The sequence below is a fragment of the Gopherus evgoodei genome, chromosome 6, assembly GCF_007399415.2.
Source record: "Gopherus evgoodei ecotype Sinaloan lineage chromosome 6, rGopEvg1_v1.p, whole genome shotgun sequence".
In the NCBI taxonomy this organism is placed as follows: Eukaryota; Metazoa; Chordata; order Testudines; family Testudinidae; genus Gopherus; species Gopherus evgoodei.
The window spans coordinates 115,115,817-115,131,234 of NC_044327.1; the positions used below are offsets into that span (position 1 = coordinate 115,115,817).

At 60.9% G+C, this 15,418-nt stretch overlaps 11 non-coding genes across 11 annotated transcripts; all 11 read left to right on the forward strand.

Annotated features, from left to right (window-relative positions):
- The first annotated feature begins 1,511 nt into the window (after positions 1–1,511).
- TRNAP-UGG lies at positions 1,512–1,583 on the forward strand. Its single transcript has one exon. It is a non-coding gene; the product is annotated as a tRNA-Pro (tRNA).
- A 955-nt stretch (positions 1,584–2,538) lies between these two features.
- TRNAP-AGG lies at positions 2,539–2,610 on the forward strand. Its single transcript has one exon. It is a non-coding gene; the product is annotated as a tRNA-Pro (tRNA).
- A 1,660-nt stretch (positions 2,611–4,270) lies between these two features.
- TRNAP-UGG lies at positions 4,271–4,342 on the forward strand. Its single transcript has one exon. It is a non-coding gene; the product is annotated as a tRNA-Pro (tRNA).
- A 955-nt stretch (positions 4,343–5,297) lies between these two features.
- Positions 5,298–5,369, forward strand: TRNAP-AGG. Its single transcript has one exon. It is a non-coding gene; the product is annotated as a tRNA-Pro (tRNA).
- Positions 5,370–7,028: 1,659 nt separating this feature from the next.
- TRNAP-UGG lies at positions 7,029–7,100 on the forward strand. The gene has a single exon. It is a non-coding gene; the product is annotated as a tRNA-Pro (tRNA).
- Positions 7,101–8,055: 955 nt separating this feature from the next.
- TRNAP-AGG lies at positions 8,056–8,127 on the forward strand. The gene has a single exon. It is a non-coding gene; the product is annotated as a tRNA-Pro (tRNA).
- A 1,660-nt stretch (positions 8,128–9,787) lies between these two features.
- TRNAP-UGG lies at positions 9,788–9,859 on the forward strand. Its single transcript has one exon. It is a non-coding gene; the product is annotated as a tRNA-Pro (tRNA).
- A 973-nt stretch (positions 9,860–10,832) lies between these two features.
- On the forward strand, positions 10,833–10,904 carry TRNAP-AGG. Its single transcript has one exon. It is a non-coding gene; the product is annotated as a tRNA-Pro (tRNA).
- A 1,660-nt stretch (positions 10,905–12,564) lies between these two features.
- On the forward strand, positions 12,565–12,636 carry TRNAP-UGG. Its single transcript has one exon. It is a non-coding gene; the product is annotated as a tRNA-Pro (tRNA).
- Positions 12,637–13,591: 955 nt separating this feature from the next.
- TRNAP-AGG lies at positions 13,592–13,663 on the forward strand. The gene has a single exon. It is a non-coding gene; the product is annotated as a tRNA-Pro (tRNA).
- A 1,660-nt stretch (positions 13,664–15,323) lies between these two features.
- TRNAP-UGG lies at positions 15,324–15,395 on the forward strand. Its single transcript has one exon. It is a non-coding gene; the product is annotated as a tRNA-Pro (tRNA).
- The last annotated feature ends 23 nt before the right edge of the window (positions 15,396–15,418 follow it).

Below are 15,418 nucleotides of genomic sequence, written 5' to 3' on the forward strand. Positions count from 1 at the left end.
TTCATCCAAGCCCTGGCCAAGCCTGTCTTGGCAGCGGAGCAGGGAGGGTTTTTTCTTCCTCTTCCTCTCCAACATCCCGGAGAGGGAGGGCTGCCTTAGGGTCTGCATTTGGTTCCTTGGTCCAGGGGAACGGTTCTCACTTACGGCGGCAGAGAGCGAGGAGGAGACCTTGGAAAGGTGAAGTCAGGCAGAGTCCTTTTTTACATTTTAGGGCTAACTCTGCCACTTCTTGCGGGGCTTGGGTTGCTTTCCTTTGGTTCGGTTGCGAAAAAGGTGGGCAACGATGATGGCTACGGCTCCAAAAGAGGAGGTTTGTTGACTTTGGCGAATCCAAGTGTCGCTTCCGGTGCGAGAGGCTCCAGGGTCAGCTCCCGGACCAGCCCTCGCCAAAGGGTCTCTTTGCCACTGTCCCTTTCTTTTTTTCCCCAGCTTTGGCCTGGCTTTTTCTCCCCAATCCTGTGGCGTGAGAGTGGCATTAGGGCGTAAATTTGGTTCGCTGCTCCAGGGGTGTGACAGAGCCGGCGTGGAGATGACCTTGGAAAGCTGAAGAGGGGCGCGGTCCTTTTCAACTTCATGCCTACAGCGGCCTGTTGTTTCTCCCAAACTTCCGGGGCGTGCCGAGCCCCTCCTTGGCCAGAGGGGCTTGTTGGCCTAGAGGTAGGCTTCTCGCTTAGGGTGCCAGAAATCCCACACGAGCCCTCGCCATGGTTTCTTTGCTGCTCCACAGGGAACTCGGGGGCTGGGGTGGGGGCTCCTCTTTCCCTGGGGGTGGCTTTTCCTGCTCTTCTTTCCATTTGCTGAGTCTGACGGCACGCGTCCGCGCACCGCTCCTCCTTGTGGCTCCACTGGGGAATAGGCCGGCTCAGGCTGAGGCCCCAACCGGCGGTAACAGCCTGTCAGTTACTCCTCTTGAGCCCCTCTCTCGCTCTCAGGAGCTGCCGCTCTTCTCTTTGGGAGGCAGCCCTCCGGCTAGGGCACGCGGCGTTTCCCCCCTTCCAGCGTACAGGGCTTCCATTCTCTCTCACTACCACGGTGACCTCGCTACCGTCGTGCCCCTCAGTGCCCTGTGCCTGGTCTAGGCCATGCCCTCGGTGGCTGGTAGGGGAACTCGGACGGGCCCTCTTCTGCGGAATCCAGTCCAGGGACACTACGCCTAGCAATTTCTCCTCCTTGCCTGGACTGCTTCCTAAAAGTCCTGGCTTCCCTCCTGGCTCTGGGTGGACCAGCTCCAAATCCTCCCAGGGAGTGAGTGCCCTGTCCCAGCAGCAGCCTCTGTCTCTTGCCAGCTTCCTGGCTTTAGAGGCCCTGCCTCTTCCGGCCCAGCTGAGTCCGCTTGCGCTCCATCTCTGACCCCTGGCTCTTCCTCCAGGTGCAGCCCGTGGCGGTGATAGGCCTAGCTGGCCACCTGAATGCCTTCCAGTTCTGTTGGGGGTGGGTGAAACCTCATCAGCACAGGGCGTGTGTCCTCTCCTTCATTCGCAGGCGCCAGGGTGCCATAAGCAGCAAGCGGTGGCTTGTTGGTCTAGGAGCATGATTCTTGCTTTGGGAGCAAGAGGTCCCGGGTTCAATTCCCGGACAAGCCCTGGCGTGAGGTTTCGTTGCTGGCACGATTTGCCCCCCTTGACCGTCTTCTTTTCTCCAACAGCCTGTCGAGCCACAGCTGCCTTAGCGTCGCAACGAAGTGCCGGGTTGCCCCGGTGGCCGACAGAGCCTGGGGGCTAAGGGTTGCAGAGGGCGAGCCGGAGTGGCCGCTTCCCCCTATGGTGGAAGGAGAATCTTGAGCACGTGGCGCAAGGGCCACTGGGGTGGGCAGGCTGGCCGGCGGCCTCGGCCGCTGGCGGGAGAACTGGCTTGAGGTGGCCGCACAGGGAGTCGGCGGCATCCTCCACCCATTGGAGCCAATGGGTGGACCTGGTGGCCCAAATGCTTTCCTGACGCCATGTCCCCGCAAATGACGCCCAATGGGGCTTCCTACTCCCCAGACCAAGCCACACAGGGAGGCTTAACAGTCCAGCTGGAGCACAGGCTGGGGAGGTTTTCCAGTGGGCACCCCAAGGAAGGGGAGAGGCTTAAGTGGGGGCCTACGCAGCTGGAGGGGCTCGACAGCTCCCCGCAGGCCAGTCGCCCACTCGGCAGACCCACACGCTCCCGCCCCGAAGACAAGAACCGAGCGCCCGCCTCAGACACAAAAGCGCACACAGACCTGCTGCTGCCCGCACCCTATCCGCCCAGCTCTCAGGACTAGCCCCCCAAGTGGAGAATGGAACACACAGCTCCGACGCAAAGGAGGACTCTTGCAACTTTCTGGCTCTTTTCTTCTACCCACTCTTCTCCCGATTGGCGTGGCCTCAACGGATCCCTCCCCGGGAGACGAAGACGCGGGCGCTGCATTCTACCTACCGCTGCCCGACGCCAGACGCACAGGCCCCCTTGCCTGGGCTATCGTGGCACTGGAGGAGCGCCGTTTAGAAGTGGTGAACATTTACAGGAAGGTTGGTTTTTGGCCTAACCTGCTGAGGCCAGACCCCCAACCAAGGTGGCTTGTTGGTCTAGGCGCATGATTCTCGCTTAGGGTGCGAGAGGTCCCGGGTTCAAATCCCGGACAAGCCCGCCTGCCCGCCCTCCATCCCACAGGGTGCGTTTCCTGACCTCCTTGCCTGGCTCCCTTTTGGAAACGCTGCTTTCCTTAGACTTACGAAAGGATTAGCTGGACTGGGGCGGGAGTCTGCTCTTGGGCGCAAGAGACCCCGGCTCCAAATTTCATCCAAGCCCTGGCCAAGCCTGTCTTGGCAGCGGAGCAGGGAGGGTTTTTTCTTCCTCTTCCTCTCCAACATCCCGGAGAGGGAGGGCTGCCTTAGGGTCTGCATTTGGTTCCTTGGTCCAGGGGAACGGTTCTCACTTACGGCGGCAGAGAGCGAGGAGGAGACCTTGGAAAGGTGAAGTCAGGCAGAGTCCTTTTTTACATTTTAGGGCTAACTCTGCCACTTCTTGCGGGGCTTGGGTTGCTTTCCTTTGGTTCGGTTGCGAAAAAGGTGGGCAACGATGATGGCTACGGCTCCAAAAGAGGAGGTTTGTTGACTTTGGCGAATCCAAGTGTCGCTTCCGGTGCGAGAGGCTCCAGGGTCAGCTCCCGGACCAGCCCTCGCCAAAGGGTCTCTTTGCCACTGTCCCTTTCTTTTTTTCCCCAGCTTTGGCCTGGCTTTTTCTCCCCAATCCTGTGGCGTGAGAGTGGCATTAGGGCGTAAATTTGGTTCGCTGCTCCAGGGGTGTGACAGAGCCGGCGTGGAGATGACCTTGGAAAGCTGAAGAGGGGCGCGGTCCTTTTCAACTTCATGCCTACAGCGGCCTGTTGTTTCTCCCAAACTTCCGGGGCGTGCCGAGCCCCTCCTTGGCCAGAGGGGCTTGTTGGCCTAGAGGTAGGCTTCTCGCTTAGGGTGCCAGAAATCCCACACGAGCCCTCGCCATGGTTTCTTTGCTGCTCCACGGGGAACTCGGGGGCTGGGGTGGGGGCTCCTCTTTCCCTGGGGGTGGCTTTTCCTGCTCTTCTTTCCATTTGCTGAGTCTGACGGCACGCGTCCGCGCACCGCTCCTCCCTGTGGCTCCACTGGGGAATAGGCCGGCTCAGGCTGAGGCCCCAACCGGCGGTAACAGCCTGTCAGTTACTCCTCTAGAGCCCCTCTCTCGCTCTCAGGAGCTGCCGCTCTTCTCTTTGGGAGGCAGCCCTCCGGCTAGGGCACGCGGCGTTTCCCCCCTTCCAGCGTACAGGGCTTCCATTCTCTCTCACTACCACGGTGACCTCGCTACCGTCGTGCCCCTCAGTGCCCTGTGCCTGGTCTAGGCCATGCCCTCGGTGGCTGGTAGGGGAACTCGGACGGGCCCTCTTCTGCGGAATCCAGTCCAGGGACACTACGCCTAGCAATTTCTCCTCCTTGCCTGGACTGCTTCCTAAAAGTCCTGGCTTCCCTCCTGGCTCTGGGTGGACCAGCTCCAAATCCTCCCAGGGAGTGAGTGCCCTGTCCCAGCAGCAGCCTCTGTCTCTTGCCAGCTTCCTGGCTTTAGAGGCCCTGCCTCTTCCGGCCCAGCTGAGTCCGCTTGCGCTCCATCTCTGACCCCTGGCTCTTCCTCCAGGTGCAGCCCGTGGCGGTGATAGGCCTAGCTGGCCACCTGAATGCCTTCCAGTTCTGTTGGGGGTGGGTGAAACCTCATCAGCACAGGGCGTGTGTCCTCTCCTTCATTCGCAGGCGCCAGGGTGCCATAAGCAGCAAGCGGTGGCTTGTTGGTCTAGGAGCATGATTCTTGCTTTGGGAGCAAGAGGTCCCGGGTTCAATTCCCGGACAAGCCCTGGCGTGAGGTTTCGTTGCTGGCACGATTTGCCCCCCTTGACCGTCTTCTTTTCTCCAACAGCCTGTCGAGCCACAGCTGCCTTAGCGTCGCAACGAAGTGCCGGGTTGCCCTGGTGGCCGACAGAGCCTGGGGGCTAAGGGTTGCAGAGGGCGAGCCGGAGTGGCCGCTTCCCCCTATGGTGGAAGGAGAATCTTGAGCACGTGGCGCAAGGGCCACTGGGGTGGGCAGGCTGGCCGGCGGCCTCGGCCGCTGGCGGGAGAACTGGCTTGAGGTGGCCGCACAGGGAGTCGGCGGCATCCTCCACCCATTGCAGCCAATGGGTTGAACTGGTGGCCCAAATGCTTTCCTGACGCCATGTCCCCGCAAATGACGCCCAACGGGGGTTCCAACTCCCCGGCCCGAGCCACGCAGGGAGGCTTAACGGTCCAGCTGGAGCACAGGCTGGGGAGGTTTTCCAGTGGGCACCCCAAGGAAGGGGAGAGGCTTAAGTGGGGGCCTACGCAGCTGGAGGGGCTCGACAGCTCCCCGCAGGCCAGTCGCCCACTCGGCAGACCCACACGCTCCCGCCCCGAAGACAAGAACCGAGCGCCCGCCTCAGACACAAAAGCGCACACAGACCTGCTGCTGCCCGCACCCTATCCGCCCAGCTCTCAGGACTAGCCCCCCAAGTGGAGAATGGAACACACAGCTCCGACGCAAAGGAGGACTCTTGCAACTTTCTGGCTCTTTTCTTCTACCCACTCTTCTCCCGATTGGCGTGGCCTCAACGGATCCCTCCCCGGGAGACGAAGACGCGGGCGCTGCATTCTACCTACCGCTGCCCGACGCCAGACGCACAGGCCCCCTTGCCTGGGCTATCGTGGCACTGGAGGAGCGCCGTTTAGAAGTGGTGAACATTTACAGGAAGGTTGGGTTTTGGCCTAACCTGCTGAGGCCAGACCCCCAACCAAGGTGGCTTGTTGGTCTAGGCGCATGATTCTCGCTTAGGGTGCGAGAGGTCCCGGGTTCAAATCCCGGACAAGCCCGCCTGCCCGCCCTCCATCCCACAGGGTGCGTTTCCTGACCTCCTTGCCTGGCTCCCTTTTGGAAACGCTGCTTTCCTTAGACTTACGAAAGGATTAGCTGGACTGGGGCGGGAGTCTGCTCTTGGGCGCAAGAGACCCCGGCTCCAAATTTCATCCAAGCCCTGGCCAAGCCTGTCTTGGCAGGGAGCAGGGAGGGTTTTTTCTTCCTCTTCCTCTCCAACATCCCGGAGAGGGAGGGCTGCCTTAGGGTCTGCATTTGGTTCCTTGGTCCAGGGGAACGGTTCTCACTTACGGCGGCAGAGAGCGAGGAGGAGACCTTGGAAAGGTGAAGTCAGGCAGAGTCCTTTTTTACATTTTAGGGCTAACTCTGCCACTTCTTGCGGGGCTTGGGTTGCTTTCCTTTGGTTCGGTTGCGAAAAAGGTGGGCAACGATGATGGCTACGGCTCCAAAAGAGGAGGTTTGTTGACTTTGGCGAATCCAAGTGTCGCTTCCGGTGCGAGAGGCTCCAGGGTCAGCTCCCGGACCAGCCCTCGCCAAAGGGTCTCTTTGCCACTGTCCCTTTCTTTTTTTCCCCAGCTTTGGCCTGGCTTTTTCTCCCCAATCCTGTGGCGTGAGAGTGGCATTAGGGCGTAAATTTGGTTCGCTGCTCCAGGGGTGTGACAGAGCCGGCGTGGAGATGACCTTGGAAAGCTGAAGAGGGGCGCGGTCCTTTTCAACTTCATGCCTACAGCGGCCTGTTGTTTCTCCCAAACTTCCGGGGCGTGCCGAGCCCCTCCTTGGCCAGAGGGGCTTGTTGGCCTAGAGGTAGGCTTCTCGCTTAGGGTGCCAGAAATCCCACACGAGCCCTCGCCATGGTTTCTTTGCTGCTCCACGGGGAACTCGGGGGCTGGGGTGGGGGCTCCTCTTTCCCTGGGGGTGGCTTTTCCTGCTCTTCTTTCCATTTGCTGAGTCTGACGGCACGCGTCCGCGCACCGCTCCTCCTTGTGGCTCCACTGGGGAATAGGCCGGCTCAGGCTGAGGCCCCAACCGGCGGTAACAGCCTGTCAGTTACTCCTCTAGAGCCCCTCTCTCGCTCTCAGGAGCTGCCGCTCTTCTCTTTGGGAGGCAGCCCTCCGGCTAGGGCACGCGGCGTTTCCCCCCTTCCAGCGTACAGGGCTTCCATTCTCTCTCACTACCACGGTGACCTCGCTACCGTCGTGCCCCTCAGTGCCCTGTGCCTGGTCTAGGCCATGCCCTCGGTGGCTGGTAGGGGAACTCGGACGGGCCCTCTTCTGCGGAATCCAGTCCAGGGACACTACGCCTAGCAATTTCTCCTCCTTGCCTGGACTGCTTCCTAAAAGTCCTGGCTTCCCTCCTGGCTCTGGGTGGACCAGCTCCAAATCCTCCCAGGGAGTGAGTGCCCTGTCCCAGCAGCAGCCTCTGTCTCTTGCCAGCTTCCTGGCTTTAGAGGCCCTGCCTCTTCCGGCCCAGCTGAGTCCGCTTGCGCTCCATCTCTGACCCCTGGCTCTTCCTCCAGGTGCAGCCCGTGGCGGTGATAGGCCTAGCTGGCCACCTGAATGCCTTCCAGTTCTGTTGGGGGTGGGTGAAACCTCATCAGCACAGGGCGTGTGTCCTCTCCTTCATTCGCAGGCGCCAGGGTGCCATAAGCAGCAAGCGGTGGCTTGTTGGTCTAGGAGCATGATTCTTGCTTTGGGAGCAAGAGGTCCCGGGTTCAATTCCCGGACAAGCCCTGGCGTGAGGTTTCGTTGCTGGCACGATTTGCCCCCCTTGACCGTCTTCTTTTCTCCAACAGCCTGTCGAGCCACAGCTGCCTTAGCGTCGCAACGAAGTGCCGGGTTGCCCCGGTGGCCGACAGAGCCTGGGGGCTAAGGGTTGCAGAGGGCGAGCCGGAGTGGCCGCTTCCCCCTATGGTGGAAGGAGAATCTTGAGCACGTGGCGCAAGGGCCACTGGGGTGGGCAGGCTGGCCGGCGGCCTCGGCCGCTGGCGGGAGAACTGGCTTGAGGTGGCCGCACAGGGAGTCGGCGGCATCCTCCACCCATTGCAGCCAATGGGTTGAACTGGTGGCCCAAATGCTTTCCTGACGCCATGTCCCCGCAAATGACGCCCAACGGGGGTTCCAACTCCCCGGCCCGAGCCACGCAGGGAGGCTTAACGGTCCAGCTGGAGCACAGGCTGGGGAGGTTTTCCAGTGGGCACCCCAAGGAAGGGGAGAGGCTTAAGTGGGGGCCTACGCAGCTGGAGGGGCTCGACAGCTCCCCGCAGGCCAGTCGCCCACTCGGCAGACCCACACGCTCCCGCCCCGAAGACAAGAACCGAGCGCCCGCCTCAGACACAAAAGCGCACACAGACCTGCTGCTGCCCGCACCCTATCCGCCCAGCTCTCAGGACTAGCCCCCCAAGTGGAGAATGGAACACACAGCTCCGACGCAAAGGAGGACTCTTGCAACTTTCTGGCTCTTTTCTTCTACCCACTCTTCTCCCGATTGGCGTGGCCTCAACGGATCCCTCCCCGGGAGACGAAGACGCGGGCGCTGCATTCTACCTACCGCTGCCCGACGCCAGACGCACAGGCCCCCTTGCCTGGGCTATCGTGGCACTGGAGGAGCGCCGTTTAGAAGTGGTGAACATTTACAGGAAGGTTGGTTTTTGGCCTAACCTGCTGAGGCCAGACCCCCAACCAAGGTGGCTTGTTGGTCTAGGTGCATGATTCTCGCTTAGGGTGCGAGAGGTCCCGGGTTCAAATCCCGGACAAGCCCGCCTGCCCGCCCTCCATCCCACAGGGTGCGTTTCCTGACCTCCTTGCCTGGCTCCCTTTTGGAAACGCTGCTTTCCTTAGACTTACGAAAGGATTAGCTGGACTGGGGCGGGAGTCTGCTCTTGGGCGCAAGAGACCCCGGCTCCAAATTTCATCCAAGCCCTGGCCAAGCCTGTCTTGGCAGCGGAGCAGGGAGGGTTTTTTCTTCCTCTTCCTCTCCAACATCCCGGAGAGGGAGGGCTGCCTTAGGGTCTGCATTTGGTTCCTTGGTCCAGGGGAACGGTTCTCACTTACGGCGGCAGAGAGCGAGGAGGAGACCTTGGAAAGGTGAAGTCAGGCAGAGTCCTTTTTTACATTTTAGGGCTAACTCTGCCACTTCTTGCGGGGCTTGGGTTGCTTTCCTTTGGTTCGGTTGCGAAAAAGGTGGGCAACGATGATGGCTACGGCTCCAAAAGAGGAGGTTTGTTGACTTTGGCGAATCCAAGTGTCGCTTCCGGTGCGAGAGGCTCCAGGGTCAGCTCCCGGACCAGCCCTCGCCAAAGGGTCTCTTTGCCACTGTCCCTTTCTTTTTTTCCCCAGCTTTGGCCTGGCTTTTTCTCCCCAATCCTGTGGCGTGAGAGTGGCATTAGGGCGTAAATTTGGTTCGCTGCTCCAGGGGTGTGACAGAGCCGGCGTGGAGATGACCTTGGAAAGCTGAAGAGGGGCGCGGTCCTTTTCAACTTCATGCCTACAGCGGCCTGTTGTTTCTCCCAAACTTCCGGGGCGTGCCGAGCCCCTCCTTGGCCAGAGGGGCTTGTTGGCCTAGAGGTAGGCTTCTCGCTTAGGGTGCCAGAAATCCCACACGAGCCCTCGCCATGGTTTCTTTGCTGCTCCACGGGGAACTCGGGGGCTGGGGTGGGGGCTCCTCTTTCCCTGGGGGTGGCTTTTCCTGCTCTTCTTTCCATTTGCTGAGTCTGACGGCACGCGTCCGCGCACCGCTCCTCCTTGTGGCTCCACTGGGGAATAGGCCGGCTCAGGCTGAGGCCCCAACCGGCGGTAACAGCCTGTCAGTTACTCCTCTAGAGCCCCTCTCTCGCTCTCAGGAGCTGCCGCTCTTCTCTTTGGGAGGCAGCCCTCCGGCTAGGGCACGCGGCGTTTCCCCCCTTCCAGCGTACAGGGCTTCCATTCTCTCTCACTACCACGGTGACCTCGCTACCGTCGTGCCCCTCAGTGCCCTGTGCCTGGTCTAGGCCATGCCCTCGGTGGCTGGTAGGGGAACTCGGACGGGCCCTCTTCTGCGGAATCCAGTCCAGGGACACTACGCCTAGCAATTTCTCCTCCTTGCCTGGACTGCTTCCTAAAAGTCCTGGCTTCCCTCCTGGCTCTGGGTGGACCAGCTCCAAATCCTCCCAGGGAGTGAGTGCCCTGTCCCAGCAGCAGCCTCTGTCTCTTGCCAGCTTCCTGGCTTTAGAGGCCCTGCCTCTTCCGGCCCAGCTGAGTCCGCTTGCGCTCCATCTCTGACCCCTGGCTCTTCCTCCAGGTGCAGCCCGTGGCGGTGATAGGCCTAGCTGGCCACCTGAATGCCTTCCAGTCCTGTTGGGGGTGGGTGAAACCTCATCAGCACAGGGCGTGTGTCCTCTCCTTCATTCGCAGGCGCCAGGGTGCCATAAGCAGCAAGCGGTGGCTTGTTGGTCTAGGAGCATGATTCTTGCTTTGGGAGCAAGAGGTCCCGGGTTCAATTCCCGGACAAGCCCTGGCGTGAGGTTTCGTTGCTGGCACGATTTGCCCCCCTTGACCGTCTTGTTTTCTCCAACAGCCTGTCAAACCACAGCTGCCTTAGCGTCTCAACGAAGTGCCGGGTTGCCCCGGTGGCTGACAGAGCCTGGGGGCTAAGGGCTGCAGAGGGCAAGCCGGAGTGGCCGCTTCCCCCTCTGGTGGAAGGAGAATCTTGAGCATGTGGCACAAGGGCCACTCGGGTGGCAGGCAGGCAGGGCGAGGGCAGGCTGGCCGGCGGCCTCGGCTGCTGCCGGGAGAACCGGCTCGAGGCGGCCGCACAGGGAGTCGGCGGCATCCTCCACCCATTGGAGCCAATGGGTGGACCTGGTGGCCCAAATGCTTTCCTGACGCCATGTCCCCGCAAATGACGCCCAATGGGGCTTCCTACTCCCCGGCCCGAGCCACGCAGGGAGGCTTAACGGTCCAGCTGGAGCACAGGCTGGGGAGGTTTTCCAGTGGGCACCCCAAGGAAGGGGAGAGGCTTAAGTGGGGGCCTACGCAGCTGGAGGGGCTCGACAGCTCCCCGCAGGCCAGTCGCCCACTCGGCAGACCCACACGCTCCCGCCCCGAAGACAAGAACCGAGCGCCCGCCTCAGACACAAAAGCGCACACAGACCTGCTGCTGCCCGCACCCTATCCGCCCAGCTCTCAGGACTAGCCCCCCAAGTGGAGAATGGAACACACAGCTCCGACGCAAAGGAGGACTCTTGCAACTTTCTGGCTCTTTTCTTCTACCCACTCTTCTCCCGATTGGCGTGGCCTCAACGGATCCCTCCCCGGGAGACGAAGACGCGGGCGCTGCATTCTACCTACCGCTGCCCGACGCCAGACGCACAGGCCCCCTTGCCTGGGCTATCGTGGCACTGGAGGAGCGCCGTTTAGAAGTGGTGAACATTTACAGGAAGGTTGGTTTTTGGCCTAACCTGCTGAGGCCAGACCCCCAACCAAGGTGGCTTGTTGGTCTAGGCGCATGATTCTCGCTTAGGGTGCGAGAGGTCCCGGGTTCAAATCCCGGACAAGCCCGCCTGCCCGCCCTCCATCCCACAGGGTGCGTTTCCTGACCTCCTTGCCTGGCTCCCTTTTGGAAACGCTGCTTTCCTTAGACTTACGAAAGGATTAGCTGGACTGGGGCGGGAGTCTGCTCTTGGGCGCAAGAGACCCCGGCTCCAAATTTCATCCAAGCCCTGGCCAAGCCTGTCTTGGCAGCGGAGCAGGGAGGGTTTTTTCTTCCTCTTCCTCTCCAACATCCCGGAGAGGGAGGGCTGCCTTAGGGTCTGCATTTGGTTCCTTGGTCCAGGGGAACGGTTCTCACTTACGGCGGCAGAGAGCGAGGAGGAGACCTTGGAAAGGTGAAGTCAGGCAGAGTCCTTTTTTACATTTTAGGGCTAACTCTGCCACTTCTTGCGGGGCTTGGGTTGCTTTCCTTTGGTTCGGTTGCGAAAAAGGTGGGCAACGATGATGGCTACGGCTCCAAAAGAGGAGGTTTGTTGACTTTGGCGAATCCAAGTGTCGCTTCCGGTGCGAGAGGCTCCAGGGTCAGCTCCCGGACCAGCCCTCGCCAAAGGGTCTCTTTGCCACTGTCCCTTTCTTTTTTTCCCCAGCTTTGGCCTGGCTTTTTCTCCCCAATCCTGTGGCGTGAGAGTGGCATTAGGGCGTAAATTTGGTTCGCTGCTCCAGGGGTGTGACAGAGCCGGCGTGGAGATGACCTTGGAAAGCTGAAGAGGGGCGCGGTCCTTTTCAACTTCATGCCTACAGCGGCCTGTTGTTTCTCCCAAACTTCCGGGGCGTGCCGAGCCCCTCCTTGGCCAGAGGGGCTTGTTGGCCTAGAGGTAGGCTTCTCGCTTAGGGTGCCAGAAATCCCACACGAGCCCTCGCCATGGTTTCTTTGCTGCTCCACGGGGAACTCGGGGGCTGGGGTGGGGGCTCCTCTTTCCCTGGGGGTGGCTTTTCCTGCTCTTCTTTCCATTTGCTGAGTCTGACGGCACGCGTCCGCGCACCGCTCCTCCTTGTGGCTCCACTGGGGAATAGGCCGGCTCAGGCTGAGGCCCCAACCGGCGGTAACAGCCTGTCAGTTACTCCTCTAGAGCCCCTCTCTCGCTCTCAGGAGCTGCCGCTCTTCTCTTTGGGAGGCAGCCCTCCGGCTAGGGCACGCGGCGTTTCCCCCCTTCCAGCGTACAGGGCTTCCATTCTCTCTCACTACCACGGTGACCTCGCTACCGTCGTGCCCCTCAGTGCCCTGTGCCTGGTCTAGGCCATGCCCTCGGTGGCTGGTAGGGGAACTCGGACGGGCCCTCTTCTGCGGAATCCAGTCCAGGGACACTACGCCTAGCAATTTCTCCTCCTTGCCTGGACTGCTTCCTAAAAGTCCTGGCTTCCCTCCTGGCTCTGGGTGGACCAGCTCCAAATCCTCCCAGGGAGTGAGTGCCCTGTCCCAGCAGCAGCCTCTGTCTCTTGCCAGCTTCCTGGCTTTAGAGGCCCTGCCTCTTCCGGCCCAGCTGAGTCCGCTTGCGCTCCATCTCTGACCCCTGGCTCTTCCTCCAGGTGCAGCCCGTGGCGGTGATAGGCCTAGCTGGCCACCTGAATGCCTTCCAGTTCTGTTGGGGGTGGGTGAAACCTCATCAGCACAGGGCGTGTGTCCTCTCCTTCATTCGCAGGCGCCAGGGTGCCATAAGCAGCAAGCGGTGGCTTGTTGGTCTAGGAGCATGATTCTTGCTTTGGGAGCAAGAGGTCCCGGGTTCAATTCCCGGACAAGCCCTGGCGTGAGGTTTCGTTGCTGGCACGATTTGCCCCCCTTGACCGTCTTCTTTTCTCCAACAGCCTGTCAAACCACAGCTGCCTTAGCGTCTCAACGAAGTGCCGGGTTGCCCCGGTGGCTGACAGAGCCTGGGGGCTAAGGGTTGCAGAGGGCAAGCCGGAGTGGCCGCTTCCCCCTATGGTGGAAGGAGAATCTTGAGCACGTGGCGCAAGGGCCACTGGGGTGGGCAGGCTGGCCGGCGGCCTCGGCCGCTGGCGGGAGAACTGGCTTGAGGTGGCCGCACAGGGAGTCGGCGGCATCCTCCACCCATTGCAGCCAATGGGTTGAACTGGTGGCCCAAATGCTTTCCTGACGCCATGTCCCCGCAAATGACGCCCAACGGGGGTTCCAACTCCCCGGCCCGAGCCACGCAGGGAGGCTTAACGGTCCAGCTGGAGCACAGGCTGGGGAGGTTTTCCAGTGGGCACCCCAAGGAAGGGGAGAGGCTTAAGTGGGGGCCTACGCAGCTGGAGGGGCTCGACAGCTCCCCGCAGGCCAGTCGCCCACTCGGCAGACCCACACGCTCCCGCCCCGAAGACAAGAACCGAGCGCCCGCCTCAGACACAAAAGCGCACACAGACCTGCTGCTGCCCGCACCCTATCCGCCCAGCTCTCAGGACTAGCCCCCCAAGTGGAGAATGGAACACACAGCTCCGACGCAAAGGAGGACTCTTGCAACTTTCTGGCTCTTTTCTTCTACCCACTCTTCTCCCGATTGGCGTGGCCTCAACGGATCCCTCCCCGGGAGACGAAGACGCGGGCGCTGCATTCTACCTACCGCTGCCCGACGCCAGACGCACAGGCCCCCTTGCCTGGGCTATCGTGGCACTGGAGGAGCGCCGTTTAGAAGTGGTGAACATTTACAGGAAGGTTGGTTTTTGGCCTAACCTGCTGAGGCCAGACCCCCAACCAAGGTGGCTTGTTGGTCTAGGCGCATGATTCTCGCTTAGGGTGCGAGAGGTCCCGGGTTCAAATCCCGGACAAGCCCGCCTGCCCGCCCTCCATCCCACAGGGTGCGTTTCCTGACCTCCTTGCCTGGCTCCCTTTTGGAAACGCTGCTTTCCTTAGACTTACGAAAGGATTAGCTGGACTGGGGCGGGAGTCTGCTCTTGGGCGCAAGAGACCCCGGCTCCAAATTTCATCCAAGCCCTGGCCAAGCCTGTCTTGGCAGCGGAGCAGGGAGGGTTTTTTCTTCCTCTTCCTCTCCAACATCCCGGAGAGGGAGGGCTGCCTTAGGGTCTGCATTTGGTTCCTTGGTCCAGGGGAACGGTTCTCACTTACGGCGGCAGAGAGCGAGGAGGAGACCTTGGAAAGGTGAAGTCAGGCAGAGTCCTTTTTTACATTTTAGGGCTAACTCTGCCACTTCTTGCGGGGCTTGGGTTGCTTTCCTTTGGTTCGGTTGCGAAAAAGGTGGGCAACGATGATGGCTACGGCTCCAAAAGAGGAGGTTTGTTGACTTTGGCGAATCCAAGTGTCGCTTCCGGTGCGAGAGGCTCCAGGGTCAGCTCCCGGACCAGCCCTCGCCAAAGGGTCTCTTTGCCACTGTCCCTTTCTTTTTTTCCCCAGCTTTGGCCTGGCTTTTTCTCCCCAATCCTGTGGCGTGAGAGTGGCATTAGGGCGTAAATTTGGTTCGCTGCTCCAGGGGTGTGACAGAGCCGGCGTGGAGATGACCTTGGAAAGCTGAAGAGGGGCGCGGTCCTTTTCAACTTCATGCCTACAGCGGCCTGTTGTTTCTCCCAAACTTCCGGGGCGTGCCGAGCCCCTCCTTGGCCAGAGGGGCTTGTTGGCCTAGAGGTAGGCTTCTCGCTTAGGGTGCCAGAAATCCCACACGAGCCCTCGCCATGGTTTCTTTGCTGCTCCACGGGGAACTCGGGGGCTGGGGTGGGGGCTCCTCTTTCCCTGGGGGTGGCTTTTCCTGCTCTTCTTTCCATTTGCTGAGTCTGACGGCACGCGTCCGCGCACCGCTCCTCCTTGTGGCTCCACTGGGGAATAGGCCGGCTCAGGCTGAGGCCCCAACCGGCGGTAACAGCCTGTCAGTTACTCCTCTTGAGCCCCTCTCTCGCTCTCAGGAGCTGCCGCTCTTCTCTTTGGGAGGCAGCCCTCCGGCTAGGGCACGCGGCGTTTCCCCCCTTCCAGCGTACAGGGCTTCCATTCTCTCTCACTACCACGGTGACCTCGCTACCGTCGTGCCCCTCAGTGCCCTGTGCCTGGTCTAGGCCATGCCCTCGGTGGCTGGTAGGGGAACTCGGACGGGCCCTCTTCTGCGGAATCCAGTCCAGGGACACTACGCCTAGCAATTTCTCCTCCTTGCCTGGACTGCTTCCTAAAAGTCCTGGCTTCCCTCCTGGCTCTGGGTGGACCAGCTCCAAATCCTCCCAGGGAGTGAGTGCCCTGTCCCAGCAGCAGCCTCTGTCTCTTGCCAGCTTCCTGGCTTTAGAGGCCCTGCCTCTTCCGGCCCAGCTGAGTCCGCTTGCGCTCCATCTCTGACCCCTGGCTCTTCCTCCAGGTGCAGCCCGTGGCGGTGATAGGCCTAGCTGGCCACCTGAATGCCTTCCAGTTCTGTTGGGGGTGGGTGAAACCTCATCAGCACAGGGCGTGTGTCCTCTCCTTCATTCGCAGGCGCCAGGGTGCCATAAGCAGCAAGCGGTGGCTTGTTGGTCTAGGAGCATGATTCTTGCTTTGGGAGCAAGAGGTCCCGGGTTCAATTCCCGGACAAGCCCTGGCGTGAGGTTTCGTTGCTGGC